Source organism: Xiphophorus hellerii, unplaced genomic scaffold (genome assembly GCF_003331165.1).
Source record: "Xiphophorus hellerii strain 12219 unplaced genomic scaffold, Xiphophorus_hellerii-4.1 PGA_scaffold_84__1_contigs__length_63317, whole genome shotgun sequence".
NCBI classification, from domain to species: domain Eukaryota; kingdom Metazoa; phylum Chordata; class Actinopteri; order Cyprinodontiformes; family Poeciliidae; genus Xiphophorus; species Xiphophorus hellerii.
In genome coordinates, this window is record NW_022587659.1 from 52,588 (window position 1) to 63,317 (window position 10,730).

Sequence of the window (10,730 nt, forward strand, 5' to 3'; positions counted from 1 at the left end):
ACCGAACAGTTTGGTAACCTGTGACGCCTTCAGGGACCACCGGACAAATCACTGCGGTTCAAACTTAATATCGCTCTCTTGCTGTCATTACTACCACAGAACGTGATTATACATACGGTACTTAAAAACAAAAATCATCTACGTTCATTTTTTTTAAAAACCCACAAACTTCTTGTAAAAGTGAAATTATCTAATCATTTTTTTTTTTTTATTAAATGTAGCACTTTATTGATGCAACATGTGCTGCTTTTGCTATCAATATCTGTCTTCATGTAACACCAAATCACCAAAACACTTTTAACCCCAGAAATATAATGATTATGAGTTAAAGTACATCCAAATTACATCCACCTCTCCTACTCCTTTCTTCCAGATTCCCAGATAAATGAAGTTGCTAAAATGTTGTACCAGCAGGGTCTCACTGAGCTGATTCACAGCTCCCCCAGTGAGCAGGTGGCGTATCTCCTGGTGGAGAGGGCTTCCCTGCTTGAGATGAATCAGGATCCTGGTGATGGAGACCCAGAGAGTCGACTGAGGACCCACGCAGAACCACTGAACCCCGTCATATGTCGGTTGGTGAAACAGTAGTACTATTATTTCGTTTGGTGTGTGGGTTTAATTTTTAAAGTCTTCACAGATAAAAACTGTCAAGGTAAAAAAGTGAGATTTATTGGAGTAGAATGTGTTTTTATCTCAGTCCAGTCCAGTGCTGAGACTCTAATGAATTCTGCTGCACTGGTCTGCAACCTGACCATTATAAACATTTGTCTATAATGCTGATTAAGACCAAAAAGTGAGTTCACACCACTCTGATTCTAAAGTCTCTGCGGGAGTGACAAGTGCATTTTTGAACTAATTTTAAGGTGCTTTAATTGCTTTTTCAAAGTATTAATTAGTCATAGTCAAAATCCTCTGACTATGATGATTCAGGTCACATGAGAAGGATTTTTGTGACTCTTTCATGTAAAAACCTAAACTAAATGTTGAATTAGATATGCTGACTATGATATTCATCTTTAGAACATTTATAATTTTTTTGAAGCTTTATTTTTGTTTGGTTTTGTTGCATTTTTAATATGATCTAAGCCCTTTTTTTATTTTTGAGTCTTTACAATTTTATAAAACAAAGATTTTTTGTTCAGTTACCGGTAATATTTGTTTTTCTTACAATGAAGTAAAATCTTACAAATTTAGAATTGTAATATTTCTAAATTATTTCCTCTTTACAATACATACTTATTACATACTCTGTTTCCTCAATTTTACAATTTATATATTTTAGTTGGATTTGCTTAGTAATTATTTTACTTTATCTGTAGTAGACTGAACATTTTGTTTGCATAATTAATCTTAAGCTGTTAACCCCATTAAAGCACTTTGCATTTGATTGATTGAATGATAGGTTGCAGCGGTAAAGTTTATATGTTTTCCTTTTTCTTGATTATTATATGAATAATTTCTGGTATTAATTGTAATTTTGCAGCCCACCCACAAGAGGTCCCCACGACCTTTACAAAGCTCCTGGAAGAAATATTTGGACTCCATAAGACTTTGCAGAGCAAGCACACCTTCGTACCTGTATGTATACGAGCTTCTAACTGCAGTGCTAAGGAAACATGTTTAGCCCTCTTACAGACTTCTTCTGTTTTTGCTTCTGTGTTCCCTTTAAAAATGCGAGAAAAAAATATCACACTAAGAAAACTTGTGTAAATAAAATACAGTTTTCAAATTCTGATTTAATTTATGGATGGGAAACAAAACTATCCAAGCCAAGTCAGCTCAATATTAAAAACTAATAGCTCACTAAGCTAGTACCAGGTTTTGATGAGTGTTTGGGGGATTTTTAACATAGAGCTCGGTTGGTTTGGATAACTTTCTTTTCTCAGAACATTTGTCCAGTATTACAGTTTTTCTCAATTACTTTGGTGCATTTCTCAGAACAGAACTGTAATTCTCAAAGCTACTTGCCCAACCTTCGTATTATTGCGTCTCTCATGCACATCAAGAAAAGCAGTTTCTCATTTCTTTCAACCAGTTGAAATGCTTTGATATATCCATGAAAGTGATTATGTACAGTTCTCTACTTTTTCCTACCTTTTCTGTTGCTTATGTCATGTTGACTGAAATGTGTAGTTATCTCTTGAATCATCTCAACCTAAACAACATTTAAGCAAAAGTCTTAACATGCAAAGTTGTAATAATATATTGGGCATATTTCTATACATTTTCATTAGTCTTTTCTTACTAAGTCTGTCCTGAGTTGGTACATTGCTCCCAGGTGAATCCTGACGTTCTCAAAATGTGTGAGGCATCAGCTCAACCAAAGATCGAGCAATTTTCTGAAGTAGCTCAAAGTTGCATCTCATGAACCATCAACTGTCCGGTATATAGATTATACTGTATAGCTGGAGCACAAGACGATGTTACGTTTCTGACAATGAAAAGACAAGGGACTGGACAGGATACTCTTGTATTGACAACATTACTAATCAGTTTGACTGTCTTATTTGTACTCGATGAAATAAGGACTTGTCTTATTGAGGCTTTGACGTGTTCACTGACACAGATATTTAATTTTGAGAATGAGCTAAGGATTTTGAGAAAGACATTGGTTTTTGCAGGTAATCCATGGTGTTCTGTTTGTACAAACTGTTTTGAGAATGTGTTTACCGTTTTGCAAATGTTGAGAATGATTCGAGAAATGCACCGAAGCGACTGAGAAAATCTGTAAAATATCTTTATTGATCTTGTAACAGCACTTTCATACTAAGCAGCATTGTATTCTGCATGGACTAACAAACTATGAAACTGTTTTTTTGTCATTTGGATGATCATGAAACTGACTTTGTGGGCATCTTCTGCATGCCAGTTTTTTTATTCTCTAACATCACTTTTGTTTTGCCTTTTCCAGTGATACTAATCTTGCCAGCAGCAGATAAACTTTGCATGACAGAAGTTCAAGGTCCAACACCACTCATGCATCTTTCTCCAGATCGTATCTCAAGGTGTTGTCTCTGTCTCAGCTTGTTTTTGGATATTTTTACTCAAGTCTTTTTGTTATTTGCAAACATTTAAATTGCTTCAGATTTGTCCATTTTGGTAGCATGTGTCTTCATCCCCTTCCAGGGTGGGGAGACACCTTTGGCCGTGTGAACCAAGACGTTTGGAGAAGGAGTGTTCCCGACTGGAGCGGGATGTGGAAGAAGGTTCCCGCAGGTTGGCCATGGCCCACAACGAGATCCGGCATTTGAAAGATGAACTGGAGTCTGCTCAGAATTGGTCTCTGCTCGGATCAAACCTCTCTGCTCGCATGCAAATTCTTTTCTGCTCTCTTGGAAGAAAAAGTACCGTTGCCTGGCAACCTCTCAGCCAATAGAATAAAAGTGTTGTACTGGGTGCGTTTGTTTCCTTCAGTCTGAAATCCTGCTTTCGACTGTGGCAGTAAAATTCCCCCATATTCTTCCACTGATATCACTCATGCATGTCTTTATAGACATTTCTTTATGAACTTGTGGGCTGTCATTTTGAAACACTAGAAGGCAAATTGTTCCTACAAAGTTGGAACAATGGGATTGATTAAAATACCTAAGTGTGCAATGAAAACATTGAGAGAGGAGTCTGGGTGCTTGCAAGGGATATGATATTTCTCCGAGTGCCAGTTTAAAAGTAAAAAACTTTTTTGAGCTTTATATCAAATATTAATATAATATAGGAGCCAGGGGTGTGGTGAAGCAGGGAGACACCTAAAAGCTGCAGGACTGAAGTTTGACACCACGGTCTTAAAAGATAGAAGCCCAATTTCAAGGCATCAAATTAAGTCATGTTTGGTATATACAGCATTTTTACAGCAACTGTAGCTAACACAGTTACTTGATTGTGCTATAAAAGACCCTATGTGCATGGAAATACAAAAAATAATAATAATCTAATATGGGCCTTATCTGAAGCATTCATAATTATTCTAAATGTCTGATCTGGTCACTTTGTTCCCTGAAAAATTCAGACATGGGAAGATGAACAGGGCCTTTAGCCAGACAGGAAAGCATGATTTGTCCCTCAAAGAGCCTTCTCCTCTGCTCCGGAGGCTGATCTGCATTCCCACTTGGTGACGTAGGTTTTGGATGCAGCTGCGTCCAGAAACTCATTGTGTGTGTAGTTTAAATGATATGGCACATTTAAAATACTCCTCTGCATTTTAAATCAAATATTTTTTTAGCTTGCTACTCCTGTAAGGTTAATCTAAATAGTCATAATAATACCGGTATGATGTAAGCTAATTACAAATTATGCTAATATATAGCAGGTATGTTACACACGTAGCGTAACTGAGGAATGATAAAGGACAGTTGTAGTACACTAACGGCAAATTTACAACATAAGGAAAATAATACAGTATAGTTATTACAAATAGCATACTCAGATTAGTAAAAGTGTGCAACTGAGTTGAATAATTTTAAAAAATGCACAAAATGTGCATATGTCTAGATAGAAAAAAGTGACAGACTATTCACAAAACTCAGAAAAACTTTGCAAATATCAGCTGGAATGTGCAAATACCAGAAGGAAGCAGTGATGTTTCAAAGTCTAACAGCTGCTGGAGCTGCAATAATGCTCCTTTGGGCTCCGATGCAGCAATCTGTCACTGAAGGAGCTCTGCAGTTCAGCAGCAGCTTCTTACTTGGGAGTGGGAGACAGTGATGTTACAGCAGCCAGAGTCCTACTGTCTCCCACCACCAAGTCAAGAGGGCATCCTAGGACAGAGCCTGCCGTGAGCCCCTCCCACGTCCCCGAGCTCAGACAGGTGGTCAGTCCCACTGATTCAGAAAACCTCACCTGCACACAGAGACCCCACCTTCAGGAATTAATGTTAAATGTTTTCCATGTGTTGCTTTTCTTCTCTGAAAAACACACCAGCAATAAATCTCAGGCTCTGGAAGGAGTGAAGGGATTACTTCAATCCACAAGGGGGCGTCCTAAACTGTCTTACACTAAAGACTGAGCATGAAAGAGAATTTAACCCAACCATAGATATTGTTTTAGCATAATGTAGAAAATATATCAGTTAAACACAGAAAATTTACATTTTAACTCTATTTATGGTTTATGGTAGTATAAAAATATAATAAATAAGCTATTTGAGAGCTTATATTCTGTATTGCTCAATGAACTGAGAGACTGCTATGATTTTTCTCCTCCATGTACGGGAAGCACTGTGCTGCCATGGCAGAAAGTTATTAGGCGGTGTAGCCACACTGAACTGTTGTCTTGCCTGTTAATACACAATTTGATCGCTTCTAACACTGACGCTGTGTGCAAGAAGGGGATGAGCAGACTCTATTTTTTAAGGAAGCTGAGATCCTTCAATGTGTGCAGCAAGATGTTGGAGACCTTTTATCACAGTGTTGTTGCCGGTGCCATCTTCTTTGCTGCTGTGTGTTGGGGAAGCAGCATCAGAGCCAGCGACTCTAATAGACTGGACAAAATCATCAGGAAAGCTGGCTCTGTACTGGGACTAAGGCTGGAGTCCCTGGAAACTGTGGTGGAGAGGAGGACACTGAAGAAGGTTCTGTCTATTATGGACAATAAACAGCACCCTCTCCACCACATAGTGGACAGACAGAGGAGCACCTTCTCACATAGGCTGCTCCAGCTATGCTGTCGTAGGGACAGATACAGGAAATCCTTCCTGCCACATGCCATCTCACTGTACAATAAAAGCTAAATCATTGTTCTGCACTAATCAGTCCAATTTTGCACAACTGAACTGTGGCACACTTGCTGTACATATAATTACATATACATATCTGCATTTTTTTGAATCTTTGCAAGGACTGCTCTTAAGTTGTTTTTTATTAACAGCATTTCATATTTTATTTTTATTTTTTATTTTATCTACAACTACTACTCAGTGGTAGTTGTTATTGTGTCTTAGTATTGTGTCTCTATGCTGTAACTGCGAAGTAATTTCCCTGCTGGGATGAATAAAGTACTTCTATTCTATGTTGTTTTATGCAACCTCTGCACGTTATCAGTTCAGCTTTACTGCTACTTTAAGTTGAATGTTTTTTTCAAAACACATTAGAGAAAATTGACAAGTGGAGGAAAATTCTGTTTTATTTTGCAGTTTCACAACGTTCCTTAAATAAATGGTTAATAGTTAAGTAAGGGACTTGAAAGATAATAAATATGGTTGAAACTAAACGATTTTTCGACAGAAAAGTTGATCTGACAGGTGGTTTCACTGAAGGCCAAGCGTCTCTGTTTCTGTAGAGATCACAGTTGAAGTTGGTAGTAATCTGCACAGCTCTGGATTCTGACTTTATTAAAATAAACTTTTAATAAAGTTTATTTAGTTCAGAAATATCAAGATGACAAAAAGTTCATAATTTACATTTAAATTAAATCCAAGCTGAACATTTAATTAAGATCTGTTGAGTTATATTTGCAAAAAATAATCAAAGATAAAGAAGAATTTATTTTACAAAACATTACTTACATTTTTTAAATAAGCAATTTGTGAATAAACTTATATTATTTAAAGATGGATCAAAAGACAGATCTATGAACAGTGAAGAGTTTTAATAAATTAATGGCACACTTAAATAATTATTACATAAGTTATTTGTTATCATTTGACACTCTTCACTCTCCATAAGAGTCAGGACATACTGGAGCAGCAGTTTGGTATTTAGCTTTGAAAATATAAAAAGCACATTTATCCCTCTTATAGTTTTAGGGTTTGTCTAATTTTTTCTAAAAATGTATTAGTTCTTAGAAAAATGTACATTTTGAAAACTTAAAAAAAATCAGTCCTACATTATGAAAAATAAATGTTACATTGTTCTGTTTCTCTAAATTATTCTACAAATATATTAGCGATAGATTATGAGTAAAACATAAAGTGCTATTAACATGAGTTTTATTAGAGGTTTAAATTTGCACTGTTCCTTTGCAGTTGGGCAGGTTTTATAGGTTTAGTTTTACCTTGTGTTTGCGCTGGAAAATTTAAAATCTGGCAACAGTGGCGAATGGCGCCATTTTTTGTTATCAATGAGCGTGACGCGCATGCGCCATATAGGATATAAAGATGACGCAGTTTCTACATGAGCGTTTTTTTAAAAAAAAAAAAAGATCCTGCTAGCACTTGACTCCACGGACACGGAACTGTCAGTCTGACATTCATGAATTTGGGGACGTGGATTTAACACGATGTTCTCTGATCTCCCAACACGCGGAATCCGAGTGGACGCCAGCCTAAAGACTGAAATGTTTGTGGATCCGACTGAAATCGTGTCGGTGTTCGACGAGGACTAGTTTGGCGTCTTGTACTTGAAAGTAGGCCAACGAGCAGGCCGCAGTGACGCCAAGTTTGAAATCGCTGCGTTGTAATTCGGTAAGTTATTTTTCGGAAACCTTATTCTAAGTTTTTGTCTTTTTCCACCGAAGACGTTGGTGAAGTAATTTTTTGTGTCCAAACAGAGCAGCACAAGGAGAGACCTGACCGCGGCCTCTCAGCGGCGGTTTGTTTGGTTGTTGGCGTCCCTGAAACATCTGAGGAGATAAAATGGCAGCTGGAGCTGCCAGCTGATCGATTATGGACATCGAGGCCTACTTGACCTACGAGGAGGCTGCAGTGAAGGCTAGTAGGCTCTGGAGTGCCATGTTTGAAATCGCTGCGTTGGTTATTCGGTAAGTTATATTTCGGAAACCTTACTTTTAGTTTTTGTCTTTTTCCATCGACGACAGGCTCGGCTCCAGACGAGTTTAACAGGGGGGCTAAGCTACGGCAAGCCGTTTCAACTTAAATTCGGTTTTGCCGCCCTTACATTCCAGATATCTCAAATTGTTTTATGACTAGACGTTTTAGCGATTTAAGATATCTCTAATTATATTTTGACTTAATAAAATACCTATTTGATATATCTCTAATTACATTCTGACTAGTCGAAATGACGTCAGATTTATCATAGAGTTGTATGGAGACTTCAATTCAAGATATCTACAATGAATTACTAACTATCTGAAATGCACACTTCAGATATCTGCAATCAAATTATGACTAATCATAAAGTAAATTCGAGATATCTCGAATTTAGTTTTGATTAGTCATAATTCTAATTAAAGATATCTCGAATGACAACAACATTCGAGATATCTTACATTTATTTTTGGATAGGATGTAGTTTTGACTAGTGAAAACTAAATTATAGATATCTTAAAAGCAAATAATTACTAGACAAAACTAAATTAAAGATATCTTGAATTGTAATTTTGACTAGTCAAAATTCTTTTTAAGATATCTCTGAATGATTTGGAGATATCTTGAATTACACAGCTTTTCTATTTAAGATATCTTAAATTAACATTCTGACTAGTCAGAATGACATTAACTGATATCTTGAATAATATTATGTGTAGTCAAAACGACCCTGACTTACGTGGCAATTTGAAAGTTTAATAAAGCAATGACAAATAGAAAAAAAAAAAATAGAAAAAACATTTCATATGTTGAAAATGCTTTGACAATAGCAATTTTAGCTTTTCAAAGCAGTTTTTAAGTGCATTCGGTTTGTCGGAAACGAATAAACAGGAAATTCTTTGCAGATTTTAGAAGCAGTCTTATAGTTGATGAAGTTTTGAGTTCTCTGCATATCCAACATGGCCGAGCTCTTTCTATGTTGTGGCATTTATCGACAATTTTGTGCAGGAAACATAAAATTCTGCAGGCAACTGTTTGGACAGCACAAAGGGGCTTCCACGCAATTCTTAATTCAGATATCTAAAATTGTAATTTTGACTAGTCATAATTAAGTTAAAGATATCTTAAATTGTTATTAATGACGGAACCAGTGTCGTAATTTGAGATATCTTGAAAGGAATTTTGACTCGTCAAAATGTAATTGAAGATATCTCGAATTATTATTCTTACTAGTCAGAATGTAAATGCAGATATCTTAAGTTACCGCTCCAGATAGTCAAAATGTAGTTTTGTCTAGTCAAAATGCATTTTTAGATATCTAGAACGTAATTACGGATAGTCAGAAGAAACCGAATTTATGTTAAAACGGCTTGCCATATATCATCGGCTTATTCTGTGGGTGTAAAATGAATCTACTTAGCAATAATATCACTCAAGTAAAAGAAAAAGGTACAGTGCAATAAAACTGCTCTAAGTACCTTTCCCTCCCCCCCGCCCCAAAAAAGCTACTCGAATGTAACAAGTACTTCCCACTTTTGAACATAAACAACACCAGTAGCCTACAGGCTGCTTGTTAACAAGCTTAAGGTGCTGTGTTGATATTAGCTTGTCATCTCTTAGCTAACATTACCTGCATCCAACAGCATTACTCAACTTAGTCGGTTAGTTTAAGGGGAAAACCGTGCAAAGGTCTTTGCAGTTTGCTGGTTTGCTGCCATGATTCTAACACACGTGTGCAGCTCTGCACAGCAGCAGCAGGTCTCCTTTGCACAGGTGTAGAGCCAGGGCGAGCATCTTGACGATCATGTGACGTTTAAAGGCGGCTTGGAAAAGCAGGTTACGACGTGTTAACAATGGATTAAACAGTTTTAATTGCTGAATAAAGTGACAGAAGCCACAGTTATGGGAAGTGCGGAAGCCCTTATTGTATCAAATCAATATAGGAATAACAGAGAGTTAGCCACTTTAAAGTGAAAACAACAAATGGCTTCCAGTTCGGGGGAGGGGGAGGCGGCACACAGCTGATTCTGCCGCTCGGCCTGGTTAGTGAAGTAATTTTTTGTGTCCAAACAGAGCAGCACACAAGGAGAGACCTGACCGCGGCCCTCAGCGGCGGTTTGTTTGGTTGCTGGCGACCCTGAAACATCTGAGGAGATAAAATGGCAGCTGGAGCTGCCAGCTGATCGATTATGGACATCGAGGCCTACTTGACCTACGAGGAGGCTGCAGTGACGGCAAGTAGGCTGCTGGAGTGCCATGTTTGAAATCGCTGCGTTGGTTATTCGGTAAGTTATATTTCGGAAACCTTACTTTTAGTTTTTGTCTTTTTCCATCGACGACAGGCTCGGCTCCAGACGAGTTTAACAGGGGGGCTAAGCTACGGCAAGCCGTTTCAACTTAAATTCGGTTTTGCCCCCTTTACGTTCCAGATATCTCAAATTGTTTTATGACTAGACGTTTTAGCGATTTAAGATATCTCTAATTATATTTTGACTTAATAAAATACCTATTTGATATATCCCTAATTACATTCTGACTAGTCGAAATGACGTCAGATTTATCATAGAGTTGTATGGAGACTTCAATTCAAGATATCTACAATGAATTACTAACATCTGAAATGCACACTTCAGATATCTACAATCAAATTATGACTAATCATAAAGTAAATTCGAGATGTCTCGAATTTAGTTTTGATTAGTCATAATTCTAATTAAAGATATCTCGAATGACAACAACATTCGAGATATCTTACATTTATTTTTGGATAGGAAATATGTAGTTTTGACTAGTGAAAACTAAATTATAGATATCTTAAAAGCAAATAATTGCTAGACAAAACTAAATTAAAGATATCTTGAATTGTAATTTTGACTAGTCAAAATTCTTTTTAAGATATCTCTGAATGATTTGGAGATATCTTGAATTACACAGCTTTTCTATTTAAGATATCTTAAATTAACATTCTGACTAGTCAGAATGACATTAACTGATATCTTGAATAATATTATGTGTAGTCAAAACGACCCTG

General features: G+C 36.8%; 1 long non-coding RNA gene across 1 annotated transcript; it reads left to right on the top strand.

The window, feature by feature from the left end:
- The first annotated feature begins 372 nt into the window (after window positions 1–372).
- LOC116716730 (uncharacterized) lies at window positions 373–3,148 on the top strand. The gene is made up of 4 exons (XR_004338609.1): window positions 373–572; window positions 1,484–1,578; window positions 2,912–3,005; window positions 3,127–3,148. It is a non-coding gene; the product is annotated as an uncharacterized LOC116716730 (long non-coding RNA).
- The last annotated feature ends 7,582 nt before the right edge of the window (window positions 3,149–10,730 follow it).